We start from the raw sequence: 22,468 nt of genomic DNA, 5'->3' as shown, positions 1-22,468 counted from the left end.
ATCTCGGTATTAACCTGGAGCGATTTAGAGAAATCACGGAAAACCTAAATCAGGATGGCCGGAAGCATGATTGAACCGTCGACCTCCCGAATGCGAGTCCAGTGTGCTAACCACTGCACCATCTCGCTCGGTGGATGAGTGTGATGTCCTTAGGTTAGTCAGGTTTAAGTAGTTCTAAGTTCTAGGGGACTGATGACCTCAGCTGTCCCATAGTGCTTAGAGCGATATGAACCATTTTGAACCTGTTCGATCTCCTGGTTGCCGGCCGGCCGCACACAGCTATGACTTCTGTAATACTGGAACGTGCAAACACTCATTCGAGGTGATCGACGGCTCACAGTGGAACACCTCGTTACCCAAATGGACGTTTCTGTTGCTAGTGCTGACACACTCGTCCAACAATTGCGGTACTCAAAGATGTGTTCCCGCTGGGTTCCTCGCCGCCTATCAGAAAAACATAAAGAGCAAATGACCACCTGAGCGGAATTGCTTACACGTTACGAGGCTGATCTTGATAATATTTTGTCCAATATTGTCACAGGTGATGGAACATGGGAATATCACTTTGAACTGGAAAGGAGACAGAAATCCATGGAGTGGCGCCGTACCAACTCTCCTCCGATGAAAGCGTTCAAAGCCGCACCTTCAGGCCGTAAAGTCATGGCGACGGTTTCCTGGGACTCTGAAGGGGTTATTCTGTTTGATGCTCTCCCTCATGCTGCAGCGGCCATCTTTGAAGTGTATTGTGCTACCTTCAGGAGACTGAAGAAACGACTTCGGCATGTTCGTCGCTAAAAAAATGCAAAAGAACTTCTGCTTCTCCATGACAACTCAAGGCCTCACACAAGTCTGGACACAAGAGAGGAGCTCACAAAACTTCGTTGGACTGTGGCCCAGCGGTTCTAAGGGCTTCAGCCCGCAACCGCGCTGCTGCTGCGGTCGCAGGTTGGAATCCTGCCTCGGGCATGGATGTGTGTGAAGTGCTTAGGTTAGCTAGGTTTAAGTAGTTCTAGGGGACTGATGACCTCAGATGTTAAGCCCCATAGTACTCAGAGCCTTTTGAATTTGTTCTTCCTCATCCACCATATAGCCCTGATTCTCGCCTTCCGATTTCCATCTCTTTGGCCCAATGAAGGATACACTCTACGGAAAGCAGTATGTGGATGATGGGGTGGTTACTGATGTAGCAAAACGTTGACTCCGAAGTCGACAAGTGGACTGGTGCGAGTAAAACGCGGGCCTACTGACTCCTCCGAGTCAGGCATCGTAAAACCGTCGCATTGAACGGACATTGTGTTTAAAAGTAGTGTTTTGTAGCCAAAAGACTGGCGACTAGTACCGTCGATAGGATTCCTGAGTAAAACCAACCAGCTTTCAGAAAAAGAAACTGTTGCATTGATTATTGAAAACCCTTCGCAGTTGAGAACATATCCGAAAGAACAGACATGACGTACATATAATTAAGTCGATGGCTGCCATTGCTGCACTCATGGAAATGCACACCAAGCTGAACTTTTACGGGAATCGGCGAAATACCGCGAGTAATCAGACTGAAGAGTCGAGCCACTACATCAGTAGTGTGTGGTATAATTTGAGACTGTGCGTCTGACGGGAGTCGTGCTTGGGTAGTCAGTGTAAAATGGTGACCACTGTTCCCGAATGGTGTAGTGGTCTGCTCATTTGCCTAGTAAGCAGAAGGCACCACGGTTCGTATCACAGTCCGGTACAAATTTTCACCTTGCCCCGCTGATATAAATTGATGTCCGCTGGCAGCTTGCGTGTCTAATTACTTTGAGTCTTGATTCTTAGCGGCTGCACGATCATGTTGGTGTCTGTTCTTTCGCACATTTCCGAAGGAACAGACACCATAAATGCATATTACACACATTGTTACTTAATATCCCTCTTGATATTCATGCATGTACAGGGGTAGGACAGAAATTTGGAAACATCACGAGAAATGTATGCTTGAACATAAACACATATTTACGAACTTGCAGCATGCTGCAGATGAAAAATAGGTCCGCAACTGTTTTATAGTTGAAGTAAATGGTTGTAGCTCCGTCATGCGAGGGTGAGTCAAATGAAAACCTTAAATTTGTAATAATAAATCGAAATTTCGCGCCGTTAGCCTGTAAATTGGTAAGCGTGCTACAAACAGCGTGCAGAATAGCCTGTAGGTTGCAGCATAATGCAGATGCACACATACCGTCGCAGTAGCACTATAAAGATGGCCGCCCCACTTGCGACTTGCACCAGGGAAGAACAGCGTTCTGTTATTCGGTTTTTGCGTAGTGAAGGTGTCAAATCTATTGAAATTCATCGACAAATGAAGGTTCAGTACGGTGATGCATGTTTGCCGCAGCAGCAAGTCTACTAATAGAGTAGGAAGTTCGCAAATGGTGTGACTTCAGTGGAAGATGCTCCTCATCCACTTCAGGCACAACGAGTTGTGACTCCACAGAACATTGCAGCAGTTGAAGCCATAGTGAAGGAAAATCGCCGAGTGACACTGAATGACATTTCAGCATGTTTACAGATTAGTCATGGATCAGCACGCCACATTGTGCATGATGTGCTCCAGTTTCACAAAGTGTCTGCAAGATGGGTGCCACCGAAGCTGACTCCTGAAATGAGAGAACGACCTATTGATGCTTGTGAAGAATTTCTTCGGCGCTTTGAACGAGAAGGTGATAGCGTCCTTGCAAGAATCGTTACTGGGAACGAAACCTGGGTTCTCTTCTACCAACCGGAAACGAGCCATGAATGGCGCCATTCCTCATCACCAAAACCAAAGAAGTTTCGAACAGAACCATCAGCAGGGAAGGTTATGCTGACTCTCTTTTGGGACGAAAAAGGCGTCATATTGGAGCATTACATGCCTTGGGGGACCACTGCGAACACTGCATCATACACAGATCTCCTAAAAAACCATCTGCGGCTTGCAATCAAATCAAAGCGACGTGGATTGCTGTCAGCAAGTGTCCTTTTGCAACATGACAATGCAAAGCCCCACACTAACCATACAACAGTTGCAAACAATCAAAGACATGCATTTTGATTGTCTTCCTCATCCACCATACTCACCAGATCTTGCCCCAAGTGATTTCCATATGTTTGGACACTAAAAGACGTAATAGGAGGAAAGAAGTTTCATTCTGATGAAGAGGTATGCCACGCGGTGCATGAGGGTTGCGCGGACTACCAAAGGATTTTTTTCTAAAGGAATTTACGGACTTCGTAAGCGCTGGAGGACTTGCATTGAGCGTGGGCGAGATTATGTTGAAAAGTGATAACGCTTTGTGCCACTTCTGCACAATAAATAATATTTAAAAAAATATTTAATATTTTCATTTGACTCACCCTCGTAAATTGCATTAAGAAGTATATTTTTTTTTAGTTTTCATTTCTTTTTCAAGCCATCCGTATCGTAAGCGTGACAACTCAGCCGAAAGCCTATGTACAAAAACCGCCCATGCAGAGACGATCAAAGTGGCACTATGGCCTGTGAATAACTGACTGATCAGCCCCACGGTACAATTTGTGTTCCCTTGACTTGAGCCGGCCGCGGTGGCCATGCGGTTCTGGCGCTGCAGTCCGGAACCGCGGGGCTGCTACCGTCGCAGGTTCGAATCCTGCCTCGGGCATGGGTGTGTGTGATGTCTTTAGGCTGGTTAGGTTTAAGTAGTTCTAAGTTCTAGGGGACTTATGACCTAAGATGTTGAGTCCCATAGTGCTCAGAGCCATTTGAACCTTGACTTGATGCTGCGTTCCAAGACGGCAGGACCGCTATGCACACAACTCGCATCAGCCAGGACTGGTTTTGCGAGCATGAGGATGAATTGTCGCATTCCCCTGTCCACCACAGTCACCATATCTCTAAATATTATTGAGCCTTTTTGGTCTACTTTGGAGAGAAGGGTGCGTGATCGTTATTCACCTCTGTCATCGTTACCTGAAGTTGTTCATATGTTGCACGAAGAATGGTATAAAATTTCCTTGAAAAGCTCGCAGGAACTGTACGTATCTGTTCCGAGACGACTGGTAGCTGTTTCGAATGCCAACAGGTTTCCTACACCGCGTCAGATATGGTTATGTGACGTGTTTGTGATGTTTCAACATTTTTGTCCAATCGCTGTATATGGTAATGACATAAATGTGTCATAGCTCACCTCGTGCCTCTAACTCTTAAACACCGACACCTGACATTTTCTGGAAGAACGAAAGCAAGAAGATGTCCTTTAATTGTGGCCAGCTCATTCGTCTGAGTTACCCGAGCCTGATTTCTTCTTGTGAGTTGATGAGTAAACTCTCGTTTACGAGACACCTGTCAAGACTGTAGAAGACGATCATGCAAAGAATTCTCGCTGATAGTGACATTCTTCAGACAATGAAAGGGTTGAAATTTGCTGGTAGATTAAAACTCTGTGCCGGACCGAGATTCGAACTCGAGGCCTTTGCCTTTTGCGGGCAAGTGCTCTACCATCTGAGATACCCAAACACGACTCACGACCAGACCTCACAGCTTTAATTCCATCAGTACCTCGTCTGCTACCTTCCAAACTTCGCAGAAGCTCTCCTGCAGACTTTGCAGAACTAGCACTCCTGGAAGAAAGGATACTGCGGAAACATGGCTTAGCGACAGCCTGGGGCATGTTTCGAGAATGGAATTTCCACACTGCAGCGGAGTGTGCGCTGATACGAAACTTCTTGGGAGATTAAAACTGTGAGCCGCACCGGCATTCAAACGCAAGGCCTTTGCCTTTCACGGGCAAGTGCTGCACCCTGTGAGCTGCCAAAGCACGACAAGTGCAGAGTGGAAATTTCATTCTGGAAACATCCCGCAGGCTGTGGCTAAACCACGTTGTAAGTAGCCTGTTTAAGTGTCTGTGTGCTGGCAGCGCGATAGACTGCATTAATAACTCTGACAGCGCTGTGACCACTCTGTAAGAGACTCTGTGGACAGTCGGACTTGCAGTTGGAGGTGAACAGCCAGCAGTGCTGGAGATTGGAATTGAGTAGTTAGCATTGATGGAGGTTATAGGTTTGAAGTGTTAGCGAAAGCGGACGATCTCGACGTGTCCGATTTGGAGACTGAGTATTATTCATGATTATATAGCTTTTGGAACTGGACGTCACGAACGATTATATATTTTTTTGTACTGGATGTCACATTAAGGTAAAAATACATTGTTAGCTTTGCAACAAAATCTTTCCTTTGCTAACCACATGCCTATTAGTAGTTAGAGCCTTCAGTAATCTTTTATTTAGCTGGCAGTACTGGAGCTTGCACTATTGCTCCAGTTCGGGTAATGAAGATTTTTGTGAGGTAAGTGAGCTATAAAATGTATGGATTATTGTTAGGGTTTCTTCTTGTTCAGGGCCATTCTTTTGTATTAATTATTTGAAGTCAGGTTATCACTTTTGAGCAGTCGGGTTGCGTTGCGCTAAGATATTGTGGGTCACTGTTGAGATGATAAAGAATAGCAAAGAGACACTATGTTCAGCTTCACTCAGCAGTTTAAATAAAATCTTTATTAAGAAGTTTCACACTCCCAGTTGTTCCAGTTGAAGTAAGAACTACACTACTGGCCATTAAAATTGCTACATCACGGAGATGATGTGCTACAGACGCGAAACTTAACTGACAGGAAGAAGATGCTGTGATATGCAAATGATTAGCTTTTCAGAGCATTCACACAAGGTTGCCGCCGGTGGCGACACCTACAACGTGCTGACATGAGGATTTCTCATACACAAACAGCAGTTGACCGGCGTTGCCTGGTGAAATGTTGTTTTGATGCCTCGTGTAAGGAGGAGAAATACTTTGATAAAGGTCAGATTGTAGCCTATCGCAATTGCGGTTTATCGTGTCGCGACATTGCTGCTCGCGTTGGTCGAGATCCAATGCCTGTGAGCAGAATATGGAATCGATGGGTTCGGGAGGGTAATACGGAACGCCGTGCTGGTTCCCAAGGGCCTCGTATCACTAGCAGTCGAGATGACAGGCATCTTATACGCATGGCTGTAACGGATCGTGCAACGAAGTCTCGATCCCTGTGTCAACAGATGGGGACGTTTGCAAGACAACAACCATCTGCACGAACAGTTCGACGGCGTTTGCAGCAGCATGGACTATCAGCTCGGAGACCACGGCTGCGGTTTGCCCTTGACGCTGCATCAGAGACAGGAGCGCCTGCGATGGTGTACTCAATGACGGACCTGGGTGCACGAATGGCAAGACGTCATTTTTTCAGATGAATCCAGGTTCTGTTTACAGCATCATGATGGTCGCATCCGTGTTTGACGACATCGCAGTGAACGCACATGGGAAGCGTGTGTTCGTCATCGCCATACTGGCGTATCACCCGGTGGGATGGTATGGGGTGCCATTGGTTACATATCTCGGTCACCTCTTGTTCGCATTGACGGAACTTTGAACAGTGGATGTTAAATTTCAGGTGTGTTACGACCCGTGGCTCTACCCTTCATTCGATCCCTGCGAAACACTACATTTCAGCAGGATAATGCAGAACCGCAGGTTGCAGGTCATGTACGGACCTTTCTGGATGCAAAAAATATTCGACTGTTGCCCTGGCCAGCACATTCTCCAGATCTCTCACCAACTGAAAACGTCTGGTCAATGGTGACCGAGCAACTGGCTCGTCACGATACGCCAGTCACCACTCTTAATGAACTGTGGTATCGTGTTGAAGCTGCATGAGCAGCTGTACCTGTACACGCTATCCAAGCTCTGTGTGACTCAATGCCCAGGCATATCAAGGCCGTTATTACTGCTAGAGGTGGTTGTTCTGGGTATTGATTTCTCAGGATCTACGCGCCCAAATTGCCTGAAAATGTAATTACATGTCAGTTCTAGTATAATATATTTGTCCTATGAATACCCGTTTATCATGTGCATTTCTTCCTGGTGTAGCAATTTTAATGAGCAGTAGTGTATTAAGTTTCAATGTCTCCGCAATATCCTTTCTTCCAAGGGTGTTGGTTCTGCAGGGTCTGCAGGGGAACTATTGTGAAGTTTGGAAGGTAGGAGACGAGGTAAAGGTGGAATTAAGGCCGTGAGGGCGGGTCGTGAGTTGGGCTTGGGTAGCTTAGATGGTAGTTTCCTTTCCCGCGAAAGGCAAAGGTCCCGAGTTCGAGTCTCGGGCCGGCACGTTTTAATCTGACAGTAAGTTGCACACTCCGCTGCAGAGTAGAAATTTCATTCTGAATGACAAGACTGTTCAGGTCTTACCTGTTCCAACGTATACGACATAGTTTTGGCTGGCAATTTACTACCTGCACAAGAAGCTGGGGGACGCGTCTTTGATCAACTGTAGTGAATGGAGTGACTTGTGCAAGTATTGCAGTGAAATAAATCTGTAACAGAAACGGCTGTATTAGCATTTTCGTCATCGATATCGGAGCAAATGAAGTTTTCAAATTTATTTTTCGCCTTTGGCCTTTGAATCTGACGTTTGCGGACCAGGGTTCTCTGTTTCACACTGACAGGTTTGCCCTTCTCCGTCATCCCAGAAAGTGTGAATCGTTACCGCTGGAACGTCCAGCAGGAGAAGACCTGACCTTCCAGCGAAAGAGGGTGCCAGAAGTTCTCCGCGTTGGCGCAAAGCTGCAGAAGCGGCTGTGCCGTCCGGACTGGCGGGAGGTACCGGCGTGGTGGGTGGCGTACCTAGCGTAGCGGCCCGGGGGAAATGAGCCGGAGAGAGACGAGCGCGCCGGCCGTCGATGGCGTCGCGCGCCGTTGTTTATTAAGCCGGCGCGGTGCGGCGAGCAGTGCGACACTGTTTATGTGTTATTAAATAACGCCGGCCGCGGCGAGCTGCGGTCTCTGGCCGCGCCGGCGGAAGGCCGGAGGAAATTAAGAGCCGCGATTTATGACGGCGCGCTGGCGGCAGGCACGCCTCGCTAAAACAATACGATTCCCGAATGGCGGCGGCGCAGCCGGCGTAATTAAATTCGGCCCGTGACGACCTGCGAGGCCTGTCACAGCGCCCGCTGCGGGCTTCTGGTAGCAGAGTGTGGGTGCGCCGGTGGGCGAACGGGCAGCGCCCGGAACTGCCCGCCGGGTCACCGTATTTCAGACCCCACACGTGCGACGGTGACAGGTTTTCTGAAATATCGGTGATACATTATGTGGCCCGAAGAACATTATTCAGTCAGTACGATAACTGCAACATCGGAGTGTCAGCAGTCCACCGAAACCAGAGTTCATTACTTGGCGGACAAAAACACGAGAGCTGAGAACGAATCAGAACTTCAGTGGAGCTTGCAGCTACTTAACTTTTCTTTTTTTTTTACTTTTCTCATCAGACCAAATTTTTACTGTGCGCAGCCGGCCGGGGTGGCCGAGTGGTTATAGGCGCTACAGTCTGCAACCACGCGACCTTTACAGTCGCAGGTTCGAATCCTGCCTCGGGCATGGATGTGTGTGATGTCCTTAGGTAAATTAGATTTAAGTAGTTCTGGGGGACTGATCACCTCAGTAGTTAAGTCCCATAGTGCTCAGAGAGATTTGAACCATTTTTACTGTGCGCATTCAGAGTTCCAATTGACGAAGAAACTTTAGGATAAGGTAGGTCTAAATGAATTATTTCAACTTTTTCGGCCCCAGACACGCAGTAAATATTTTGCTACACATGTTAAATTGTAATGGTGACTAGGCCATAGCCACAAGTTTTGAATGGTAAGGTACCTTGCTTCCAAACCTATTCTTCTTCACTGAAAAAGCAATACTTGAAATGTTGAAACAAAATAAAAATTAAAGATTTGTGGTTATATTAGAATCGCAAATGGGCTACATGAATCATTGTACACTGTTACACCTTGCACTTATCACTCCCGATACATTCCTGGAACTGGAAGTCAACCAGTTCAGCACTCGTGGCTACCGCATCACGGTCGCGAAGTGAGGCCGAGACAGTTTCAGATACGTTTTTACAGTCTGACGATAATTTATGGGTTTGTAGTTTTACCTTGACGATGTCCACTATGGACAAACGGTAGTTACTGTTATTCTGAAGAACGTTGGGTTATCCCGACTGAAACATAGGTAAATTCTAGGTAAACGGTGCAACTGAGGCTGTTGATTATTCAAATTAAAATTAATATTTATACAGTTGCTGACAGGGCAGCGAAATATTCAAAATATTTACATTCCTCTTTCTTCACAGGCCTAGGGTCGTAATATTTAATGTTGCAGCAACCACATGGTATGTTTTACTCCGCAGAATCAGCTTCAAGTGATGACGAAGCTGAATCTTTTTCTGGATTTGAAGGTTTCTCTGCAATATACAGCGCATTTCTACAACCCTTGACGTTTGTTCTTTGGGAGTTTTCACAACGCATTTTTTCTCTTCTCTCTTGTAAGACTGAGGTCAAGTTAGATGCCAAGTTGAATGATTCTCTCTTCTTACACATGTGGTACCAGTGAATTTCCTTGGGCTTGGGAAAGAAAATCATGATGATGATCATGATCATTATGATAATGATGTCTCTGACTTTACGAATATCTTGACTTACCTCTGAGTCTGTGGTAACAGAGCGGGACGCATCATGCACGAATGTGCACGAAGGAAGCAATTCGTGTCATTTTATTTTGCTCGGACTGAAGAAGAAAATTCCCGTGCACTCACACCCCTTCACAACACGTATTGTCTAATAGAGGCTGAGTGATCCTTGTGTAGAATTAGGCTTTATAAATACTTCAATGAAAAAGAAATAATGCGTATTATATTCTGAATCAGAAAGCCCCATAAGACGGATTCACAAAACCAAATCTTTTTTTTTATATTTGAGAAGGTTCTTAAATTTATTGTTTCAACCATAGATCTTATTTCAAACAGAGTAATTTTGCATGGCCGATTATTATAAACAATACTGTCTTATTTCCTCTATTTCCTTCTGGTTGATTACTGTCTGGATTGAATATATTTCGTAAAAGTTTCTTGCTGCCTGTTCACGATTTATGTAGCAACAGCCCTGTAACATAATGGCGTCCAAGCTGTGCGCGTGGGCTCAACAGTAGAATATTATTTCTCTCCACATAGTCCCATGGTCCAGAAAACCCCAACGTACCCAGTTATGAACATTACGTGTTAACGACCTCACCATATTTTCTGTGTTTAGAGTTTTGCTGGGCATATGATAATCGTACTATTTCAGTGCCACAGTCTGTGATGCAGACGCATGCGTGGGAACGAGCTGTATGCTGCAGTGAAGCTTTGAATAAATTTCATAAGATGAGTTTCGATGTTTATATGGTAGTTTCATCATCAGGCACGAATTCCTTGACATCCGGACACAGAAAGGAAGGCTTTAAGGTCGCGTAAATATAATGGACAAAGGGATCAAGCTCTGATTGAAGAAGGATGTACCCGCGTGTGGGTAGGGTCGGCGTGGTTCAAAAAATGTTCAAATGAGTGTGAATTCCTACGGGACGAAACTGCCGAGATCATCGGTCCCTAGACTTACACACTGCTTAAACTAACTTATGCTACGAACAACACACACACCCATGCCCGAGGGAGGACTCGAACCTCCGGTGGGAGGGGCCGCGCAAACATTGACATGGCGCCTCTAACCGCGCGGCGTCGACGTGGTTGTTAACGGTTATGGCACGGTTAATTTAAGGATTAGGTGGATGCCGTTTCTGTTGGCACCACATAAAACCCCTCTCTCCCTCAAGGAAGGAACGTGTGCACCCAAACTGTTTGCATGTAGTGAAAGTCTGTGAGAGTTATCGAAATGTTTACGAGTTGTGTAAATGAGGCGGGATTTGGATACTGTGCTAGTATTCACCTAGTTGGATGTGAGGAATCCGTAAGAACAACATCCAGACTGGACAGCGAACCGTCCCTCATGAATAATTGGGGTAAAACGAATGGAAATGAAACAGGTTGGGAAATAGATAGAATTGAAATAACGACTTCCATCCACACAGGGTATAGTACAGATTGGGACTCGAACCCCGATGCTCCGCTTCTCTAGAACGTACGCTGAACCACAGCGGCCGGCCGGGGTGACCGAGCGGTTCTAGGCGCTACAGTTTAGAACCGCGCGACCGCTACGGTCGCGGGTTCGAATCCTGCCTCTTGCATGAATGTGTGTGATGTCCTTAGGTTAGTTAGGTTTAAGTAGTTCTAAGTTATAGGGGACTGATGACCACAGAAGTTATGTCCCATAGTGCTCAGGGCCATTTGAAAGATTTTTGAACCCCAACGACCCCCGCCCCTTAACCCCCTACGCTCAGATTTGTGGCTCCCACTGGAGTTCGGACAATGGTTGTGCATCCGCAATGAAACTTTTTCATCAAACCACCGACGAGCCCATAGAACTACAGTTAAGAGTAGTGTCTGTTACTGTGGGACATCCCCGACAGAACGGGCACCACTCATGATGAAGCTGCTGGGACTTTACATGAATAACTGGGGTAGAAGTTATGGAAAGGAAAAGGACGGGGAAGAGGTAGGAATGAAATAATGACTTCCAGCCTCACTGGGCATTGTGGCGATGCAACGGAGAGAGTCGACAATTTGTGACGGATCGTGACCCGAACATGGGTGCTCCTTTTCGCGACATACCGGCATTCCGGACATGCTTTCCGTTAGACACAAAAACCCAACTTCCGGCTTACTGCACCGGGACGACCCCCACCTATTAACTAACCATTGCCACGGACGTTTCAGCACTTTCTAATGATACTGTGGGACTGCATCCCTACTGACCGTGATCGCACTCCTTCTGGAGTGCAGTGCAACCTCAACTTTCGCTCTCGTGTACAGATTGGAACCAATAGGGACCGATCCATTCGACGACATCTGAACATCTTCCGAAGCAGCGAAGGGTACTTACGCTTTTTCAACCCTACTGGTTTCCGCCCTCCTGTCGCAAGATCATGGAGGAGTACAACTTTAACATCTGCGTGAATAAAACGGCAAATTGTCAGTCCAAGACCCCCAGTTCGGCAACAACCTCAGCGCCACTCAGGCAACTTTGTTGAGCATGTTAGGAATGTACCTTTCAGAATGCTTCGACGCCAAAGCAGCGTGGCGGTTGTTCTGTCGCCTGAGGATTAGGCAAACCTTTCGGCACGCCTTGGCGCATGGGGTGGGGTTTGCCTATCTTCAGGCGCTAGAGCAACCGCCCTGCTCAACTGGTGTCGGAGTTACTGACAGTTACTTTCGTCACATACTCAATAAAGATGTGTGTGTGTAGGGGGGGGGGGGGGGCACAGAGTGTGTCACCAAACTGGGGGAACCTCTGCCGTTTTATTCACGCACTCTTGTCTGACAGCACTGCAGGAGAACGGAAAACAGAAGGGTTGAAAAAGCGTAAGTACCCTTTGCTGCATCCGATCACGTTCAGATTCCGTCGTAGGGCTTTGAACGGTCCCTAGTGGTCCCAGCCTGTACACGAGAGCAAAAACTGTGGTCGCGCTGCACTTCAAAGGGGGCGATCACTTACGATGCGCCGGCCAGTGTGGACGAGCGGTTCTGGGCACTTCAGTCTGGAACCGCGCGACCGCTAGGGTCGCGGGTTCGAATCCTGCCTCGGGTATGGATGTGTATGATGTCCTTAGGTTAGTTAGGTTTATGTAGTTCTAAGTTCTAGTGGACTGATGACCTCAGATGTTAAGTCTCATAGTTCTCAGAGCCATTTGAACCATTTCTTGAACTTTCGATGCTTATGCAACCCCACAGTGTCTGTGAAAGGGTTAAAATGGCCTGGGCTGTCAACAGTGTCGAAGACTGTCATAGACAGCGTCCTGTTACTGGTCGCACTGCGAAGGGTCGTTTTTGACCGCGAATTGACTGAGAATCTACACCCAAAGAAAGGGGTGGTTTCATTGACGCCCTTTATGCCACCTTTGAGACCTTATCATGTAGATTCTGAGCGGTGGTGTGTCTGAAATGTTTTCCTTGTCACCCATCTGAAAATCGCTGGGTGTCCTGGTTCCGACCTTAATTGAAAATGTGGGTAAGAGAGGCTGTGCGAGCTTCATAGTGTGACGAGCGTACGGTGACGTTGGGCATAACTGGTCCCAATGTGACAGCATTAACGCATTCTAAGCTCACCTGAACTTCTGAGCTGTGGTCTTCTTCTCTCATATGTCGACACCTGGCTGTTAGGAGCGTCTCCGAGCCAGAGGGTGACGTCGCAGAACGCCACGCTTTTGCGCAGTACACGGCAAGCCTGTAGGCTTCTTTGAGCTAAATTTCAAACTTATGCGTCGTAGTGGGAGACAATTACGGGTTTTGAAAAGTTATCCTTTAAATTTGGTATGGAGAGTAGAGATCTCTAAAATGTTACAAACAGCCTTTGCTCTCCGTTTATTGTTATTTATTTGAGGAAACGAACATGGGACATAATGTCGTTGATGAACCAGTGTACCTTGAATAAGAAAAAAACTTGCATATTAGCTATAAGACGTATAAATACGTAAGTATAAAAGAAAACGAAAAAAAGAGGACCAAACATGCACTCGTATCACAGTAACTAAAAACTTCATCAGTGATTCGCAGAACGATGCTTGCCATCACTGTAAACACAATTGAACATAAACAGAAGGTATTTTTGATTTACTTAAATTACTCAATACTTCGATTCTTAGCCCACTACTTATTTGGCATCCTCAGGCACACAGTCACCATACTTCCTATTTTCAGTACGAAGCTCGTCAGTGAGATATTGCATGTGGGCTTACTTCTACCCAGCGTTTCTTTTGTATTTATTTAATTTCATTTTCCTCCCTTTTGCAGAGAGAAAGGTAGTTCACATAAAAACTTACTGCATTAATAGAGAGCAGCAGGACTATTCTCTTCAGAATCGACAGCAAATGAACGATAATAAGTACACATGCTGACGTCACAAGCAGTAAATGAAAGAACAAAAGGATTCTCAATGTGTAATTCATTACGTAAAAAGGAGATGAAAATATTATAATTATAGGGGCTTGAAATGTGGAGGTGGGGGAAGGAATACAAGAGAGAGTTATCAGAGAATATGGGCTTGGTAGTAGGAATGACTTAAGAGAAAGAATAACAAATTGCTGTAGTAAACTTCAGATACTAAGAGCAAATACACTGTTCAAGATTCATAAGAGGAGGAGGAATACGAGGAAACAGCCAGCTGAATTACTTCATGATGAGGTAGAGATTCCGAAATTAGTCAGTGAATTGTAAGGTCTACCTAGGAGCATATGTAGACTCAGGCCACAGTTTAGTAATGCTGAAGAGGAGGCTGAAGTTTAAGAGGATCGACAGGAAGAATCAACGTGGAAAGAAGTGGGATACTGAAATACTGAGAGGGGGTGACGTATATTTGAATTTATTTTAGGCTGTAAATGCTATGATAATGAGTACCACAGTGGATAGTTCAGTCAAACAGGAATGGACATATCTGAAAAGAGCAGTGACAAGAGTTGGTCAGACAAATGCAGGTGTAAGGAAGGTAACAACTAAGAAACCTTGGGTAACACAGGACATACTTCAACTGATCGTTGAAATAAGGAAGTAAAAAGTACTCAGAAAAGACGGGAATGCAGCAATATAAGTTACTTGGGAATGAAATAAGTAAAAAGCGCAGGGAAGCCAAGGCGGAATGGCTGCTAGAAAAACGCGAAGAAATAGAAAGAGAAGTGGTCATCAGAACAACAGATGTAGCTCACAGAGAATATTACAACCATAAAAACAAAGGCGTCAGCGTTAAGTGTACAAGAAAGATTCCACAGGTAAATGCATAAGCTAGAATAGATAGGTGGAAAGAGTACATTGAAGGCCTCTTCAAGGGGTATGAATTGTATGGTGTGATAGAGTAAATAGAAGTGTATGTGGATGATGTAGGACCTAGGTCGTAAGTGGTCCAGTATTACAGTCAACAAGCAGTATTATGAGTTTGAAGACTTTGGTACAGAGTTCAAGCAGCTCCTGCTAGTTGTCTGTGCAGTTGCCAAAAAATCCAAGATGGCGCTGGTAGAATATTCAATGCCGGCTGTTGTGGCCGAGCGGTTCTAGGCGCTTCAGTCCGGAACCGCGCTGCTGCTATGGTCGCAGGTTCGAATCCTGCCTCACGCATGGATGTGCATCATGTCCTTAGTTAGGTTTAAGTAGTTCTAAGTCTAGAGACTGACTGATCTCCGATGTTAAGTCGTATAGTGCTTAGAGCCATTTAGAATACTCAAAAAATTCACAATAGTGAACTAGCCCAGTTGCGTTTTGCAAGCTACCTGATTTTACAATCCAAGATGGGACCACATTCAAAAGTGTTTGAACGATGTGAATTTTGCCCCATGTTCAAAAGATTGAAACTATCTGAATTATTAATCAACAATGCATCATGTACACACACACACACACACCCGCAATGTATATCTCAGGTGTCACAATGGTATTTTCTTGTCTAAAATACGTGAAGTGCGTAACTGACAGTAACTCCATATCTAAAAGACTGTGAAAAATACGTCAACAACATAAATTTGTATTAAATATCGCAATGCTATTTTCATGTCTAAAATACCTGATAAAATATGTAAATGGTGTAACTTACAGTACTTTCACATCTAAATTGTTCTATGACTCTACGAAACACTTGTGGTCTACTGAAATAACATGCTAAGCAGGAACATTTCATCCCAGGTTTAGACGAGAATATGCCCGAAAACGAAGCTGAGCAAGCACAGTCTTTGGGAGGAAGAAGATAAAACACAGACGTGACTACTGTCACAATGTTATCTTCATGTTTTAAACGTCAATAAAAATATGAAAAGCTTGTATCTTACAGTACTGCTATGTCATAAACGTACGTCATAAAATACATCAGCAATACATACAATCTTTATGTCAAGCGTCACAATGTCAGTTTGATATCTAAAGTAAATACGTAAAGGGTGTTGTCATTTAAATCTTAGGCTTATTTGAGGCCATGCTGTGGTGGTTCAGAGATCAAACTTGCATCACTTGACTTTTATATGTTTGTAAGTAATGCGTCATATCTCAAGCACCATGTTTTTTTTTGGGGGGGGGGGGGGAGGAGGGGGAGAGGAGAATATAATGCGTCATGTTCTACATTATAAAAATATAATTAACTGTCTAATATAGGTATTTAACCACTTTTACATCTTGGACAAATTTGCAGTCATGTTCAGTGGTGTTCTACATAATGACACATTTTCTGGCAGTTTAGCACTAAACACCGTACTAAAAATGATGCATTCCGATGAGATCATTAGTGGGTTGTATTACTTAAACTACATACATTCATAATATCGAAGTATAATTACAGATTTCTTATCATGAACGAAAATTCGATCATTTGACGAAAATAAAACTCTCAGTATTATTTACGAAGATATTTAAAATTTCGAATACGTAAGACATGTGAACCAGTGGCTCCATACCATTTAAAAAAAGGTTCAAATATTGGCACTACTAATCTTGAGGTTAACCTGCTCATGTGGACGAGTTTTGTTCAATATACGTTCCATGACCTAAAGAAACCAAAAGTTGTCTGCACTATTTTCAAAATTGAAAAGCTTTTTTTACAACATTACGAAACACACAAGGTTCTACTGCAGGTCAAACTTAGGGCTTAAAGAGCATTTATCGATGAGAATAGTTTGATAGTTTATAGAATCAGCAAGGAGAGAAATATGTGGTTCAAATGGCTCTGAGCACTATGGGACTTAACATCTATGGTCATCAGTCCCCTAGAACTTAGAACTACTTAAACCTAACTAGCCTAAGGACATCACACAACACCCAGCCATCACGAGGCACAGAAAATCCCTAACTCCGCCGGGAATCGAACCCGGGAACCCGGGCGTAGAAATATGTGTGTAGAATCTGAAAAGGGAGAAATTTGTGGAAAACATTGACAAGAAGAAGGCAAAGTATGATACGACATTTATTAAGAAAATAAAGGGAATAACTTGGATGGTACTAAAGGGAGCTGTATAGTGTAAAAATTGTGTGGAAAGGTTGAGACTGGAATATATTCAACAAATGATTGAGGATATAGGTTGTAAAAAACTCTGAGATGAGAAGGTTGCCAGAGGAGAAGAGGTCATGGCAAGCCGCATCAAACCAATCAGATGGCTGATGACCCAAATGAAGATTACCCATTTCATAAACAGCTACCGTCACCATCTCTTCACCCAAGCATAGATGTTGAACCAAATCTCTGTACTTCTAAGAAAATCTTTTTGTATAAGTATTTGCAGGATATGAGATTTGTCACCTCATTGGTTTTGTCACCATAATTTACAAGATTCTGCTCTCGTCCAGGGAGGTACAATATGTCATTTTAGCTTGCTCGGGTTTCAGATAAGACAAATGTTGTCCATCAGACAAGGTGCCACTCTGGATATAGTTTTCAAATGCGTTATGGCTGTTCACACCACGTGAGCCTCTCCCTCACAGATCTAATGACATCTATATATTTTCTAGATTTAATATATTCACAGTTGCGAATATGGACAACCATCAGCTGTATAATGGAATGCAGACAATGAAAATTTGTGGTGGACGCTGATACGAATCTGGATTTGCTGCATGTCGCGAGCGGTCGCCTTACCATTTGGCTATCAGTGCACCTTTCATGGCCGAACTCAAACTTCCATATGATGTTAACCAAGCAATCATGCCTTTCCAAAGGAACTTTGCATCGTAATTCAGAGCAAAAATGGCACTGTAAATCGTACTTATATTTACTGCCTGAGCAAGATACAACAATATTTTCTAAACAGGCAGGCTGCAATGTTTCTGACCTCTCCAACTAAATTCTTTATTTTAAACAACTCTAAGGAACGCACATGATTCCTCTCGCTGGACATTAGGCAGGTAGTTGAACTTATCCAGCCGGCCGTGGTGGCCGAGCTGTTCTAGGCGCTTCAGTCCGCAACCGTGCGACTACTACAGTCCAGGTTCGAATCCTCCCTCCGGCATTGATGTGTGTGATATCCTTAGATTAATTTGGTTTAAGTAGTTCTAAGTTCTAGGGGACTGATGACCTCAGATGTTAAGTCCCATAGTGCTCAGAGCCCAAGAGGCAGCGAAGGTCACAATAGGTACAATTAAGAAGAACGGGAGGAAACCGTGGTTTGATGAGGAATGCAAGAAATTGGTGGAGGAAAGGAGAAAAGCGCGATTAGATTGGGATAGAATGGGAAACAGAAAGCGAGAGGAGTTCTTGAACATGAGAAGGGAATTTGGTCGTAGGCTTCGGGCAAAGAAGAGGGATTATTCGAAAAATCATATGAAAAAATGGAAACAAACAGTAAAATAAAAAACATTAGGGAACTTTACCTAGACATAAATGGGTACAGGAAGGGGCTGAAGGCTAGGAAAAATGCACTTCAAGGGGTGCCGGGAGAATACTGACAGACCCCAGTGCTATATTAAGTAAATGGAGGGCGTATTGTGAGCACCTATTAAATGTACACCAGGAAGCAGGAAATAAGCACAGGCGTACGAAATACATACTGCAGAACCCCAGATACCAGAGCCAACGTTAAAGGAAGTAAGAGATGCAATCAACAAACTGAAAAACCATAAAGCATAAGGATCAGATTGCATAACTGCAGAATTAGTTAAAAATGGGAGACATAAATTGGTGAAAGTAGTTCACAAAGTAATAACTAAAGTATGGAACTTGGAGATGATACCTGAAGAGTGGCAGGAGTCGATTCTGATCCCAATTTTTAAGAAGGGCGTCAAAATGGATTGTAGTAATTATAAAGGGATATCGTTATTACCAGTATGTTCCAAAATATTCTGCTAAGCAGGCTTACACCATATGCAGATGAAATTGTGCGGGATTACCAAGCTAGTTTTCGGAGGAACAGATCAACTACAGACAACATATTCAAACTGTGTCAAATATTGCAAGAGAAATGGGAATACAATAAACCAGTTCAGAATCTTTTCATAGATGTTACAAAAGCATATGATTCAGTATTGCAATCAAAATTGTACAGAATTCTTTTGGAACTTGGAATACCAAAGAAGTATGTTAGACTTATAGAGGCGTGTTTGAAAAACACAAAAGGTAGAGTACGCGTGGAGAAATTTGAGTCACAAGAATTTGTAATAAAGAACGGACTCAACCAGAGAGATGTCTTATCTCCGCTACTTTTCAATTTAGTCCTAGAATATATTGTCCGAATGGCAGCAGATAATTCAGAGGGTGTGGAGTTAAGTGGAAATATTAAGATATTAGGGTATGCAGATGATCTAAACATCATTAGCGATAGGAAAGAATCTGTAACAGCAAATGCGAATGCGTTAATCAAGGCTAGTGAAGAGTTGGAGATATGTAGTTTGAAAAAGTGAACACATTTAAGTATCTAGGCTTGGACATCACTTAAAGAAATGACATTGAATCCGAACTGAAGACGAGATTACGGGCGGGAAATGCGTGCTACTTCTCACTGAATAGATTACTTTCATCACGGACATTGTCTAGGAATTTAAAGATTAGAATATACAAAACTATTGTTCTACCAGTTTTGCTGTATGGGTGTGAGACTTGGTCTCTCACTGTGCAAACTGAAAAGCTGTTTCGAGTATTTGAAAACAAAATTATGAGGAAAATTTTTGGTGCAAAAAGGGATGACATTAGCGGCGAGTGCATAACGAAGAGGTTCACGAACTCTGTTCAAGCCCTGACATAATCAGTATTATTAAATCACGTAGGCTGCGATGGGCGGGTCACGTAGCTCGAATGGATGAGGGCAGGGCAGCGCGCAGAGTACTGGTAGGGCACTTAGAGGGAAAACGTCCTGTGGGGAGACTGAGGCGTAGATGGGAGGACAATGTGAAGGCTGATTTGAGGAGCCTAGGTATTGTAGGTGAATGGAAGGAAATAGCCCAAGACAGGGACAGATGGCGAAAATACGTTGCTGCGGTAATGGCCTCTCGAGTTCAGTATGACCAGTGAGTGTGTGTGTGCGTGTGTGTGTGTGTGTGTGTGTGTGTGTGTGTGCGTGTGCGTGTGTGTGTGCTCAGAGCCATTTGAACCATTTTGCAGTTATTCAGCTGACGCTCATGGGCCAGCAGCTGAATCAGCAGACGCTACCACCGAGAGGTGAGGGATCTGGGCCAACATCATGCCTGCACCACTAGCAAGTGACAGGGTTCAGTGGGTAAGTTTGAGCCGGAAGGAGACCAGTTGTGACAAACATCTGTCCTGCTGATCCAAATGAACGCTATATGCCAGGCACCAAACCGAATCTTGCCACCATTATTCTGATACTCTCTACGATTACCAAGTAAGAAGGCAATTCTCTTTCTATACGATGATACTATATTACAACTGCAGTTCTGGTATGTGAAGTCGTTATTGCAATTTGTACATATTTAATTAACTGCATGAGTTTCCATCGTTTACTCTGTAGTATAACAACTGTCTGTTAATGTTTATGACCTCTAAATGTATTTTTTTTACTTTTAATTCGCGTTAAGTTTTTTTTTTTTTAAAAAAAACCCTCACTACATATGAAATTGTGAGTGGGAGACTCTATGGGATGCAATATTTATTCTTGAACACCGAATCTCATATTCTCGAGAATAAGACGGTTAAAAAAACGTTTCTAACGGTCGCTCATTGAACCCTGTGCCATTAGTATGTGTTGAGAAAAAGGGTGGTTGACTTGAGGAATAATATATACAGGGTGAGTCACCGAACGTTACCGCTGGATATACTTCGTAAACCACATCAAATACTGACGAACCGATTCCACAGACCGGACGTGAGGAGAGGGGCTAGTGTAATTGTTTAATACAAACCATACAAAAATGCACGGAAGTATGTTTTTTAACACAAACCTACGTTTTTTTAAAATGGAACCCCGTTAGTTTTGTTAGCACATCTGAACATATAAACAAATACGTAATCAGTGCCGTTTGTTGCATTGTAAAATGTTAATTACATCCGGAGATATTGTAACCTATAGTTGACGCTTGAGTACCACTGCTCCGCTGTTCGATCGTGTGTATGGGAGAGCACCGAATTACGTAGGGATCCAAAGGGAACGGTGGTGGACCTTAGGTACAGAAGAGACTGGAACAGCACATTACGTCCACATGCTAACACCTTTTTATTGGTCTTTTTCACTGACGCACATGTACATTACCATGAGGGGTGAGGTACACGTACACACGTGGTTTCCGTTTTCAATTACGGAGTGGAATATAGTGTGTCGCGACATGTCAGGCCAATAGATGTTCAATGTGGTGGCCATCATTTGCTGCACACAATTGCAATCTCTGGCGTAATGAATGTCGTACACGCCGCAGTACCTCTGGTGTAATGTCGCCGTAGGCTGCCACAATACGTTGTTTCATATCCTCTGGGGTTGTAGGCACATCACGGTACACATTCTCCTTTAACGTACCCCACAGAAAGAAGTCCAGAGGTGTAAAATCAAGAGAACGGGCTGGCCAATTTATGCGTCCTCCACGTCCTATGAAACGCCCGTCGAACATCCTGTCAAGGGTCAGCCTAGTGTTAATTGCGGAATGTGCAGGTGCACCATCATGCTGATATCACATACCTCGACGCGTTTCCAGTGGGACATTGTCAAGCAACGTTGGGAGGTCATTCTGTAGAAACGCGATGTGTGTTGCAGTGTTGTGGAATCGGTTCGTCAGTATTTGATGTGGTTTACGAAATATATCCAGCGGTAACGTTAGGTGACTCACCCTATTATTTCTCAAGTCAACCACACTTTTTCTCAAGACATACTAATGGCACAGGGTTCAATGAGCGACCGTTAGAAAAGTTTTTTAACCGACCTATTCTCGAGAATATGAGATTCGGTGTTCAAGAATAAATATGGCATCCCGTAGAGTCTCCTATATATATATATATATATATATATATATATATATATATATATATATATATATATATATATACCGGGTGATCAAAAAGTCAGTGTCAATTTGAAAACTTAATAAACGACGGAATGATGTAGATAGAGAGATAAAAACTGACACACGTGCTTGGAATGGCATGAGTTTTTATTAGAACAAAAAAGAAACACCCCATATTGCTAGACGAATGAAATATCTCTTGCGCGCGTCGTTTGGTGATGACCGTGTGCTCAGCCACCACTTTCGACATGCTTGGCCTCCCAGGACCCCACACCTCAGTCCGTGCCATTATTGGCTTTGGGCTTACCTGAAGTCGCTAGTGTATCGTGATCGACCGACATCTCTAGAGATGCTGAAAGACAACATCCGACGCCAATGTCTCACCGTCGCTCCGGACATGCTTTACAGTGCTGTTCACAACATTATTCCTCGACTACAGCTATTATTGAGGAATGATGGTGGACATACTGAACATTTCCTGTAAAGAACATCATCTTTGCTTTGTCTTACTTTGTTATGCTAATTATTGCTATTCTGATCCGATGAAGCGCCATCTGTCGGACATTTTTTGAACTTTT

This window comes from Schistocerca gregaria, chromosome 3, assembly GCF_023897955.1.
Source record: "Schistocerca gregaria isolate iqSchGreg1 chromosome 3, iqSchGreg1.2, whole genome shotgun sequence".
Lineage (NCBI taxonomy): Eukaryota > Metazoa > Arthropoda > Insecta > Orthoptera > Acrididae > Schistocerca > Schistocerca gregaria.
Note: the sequence above shows the minus strand (reverse complement) of the source record.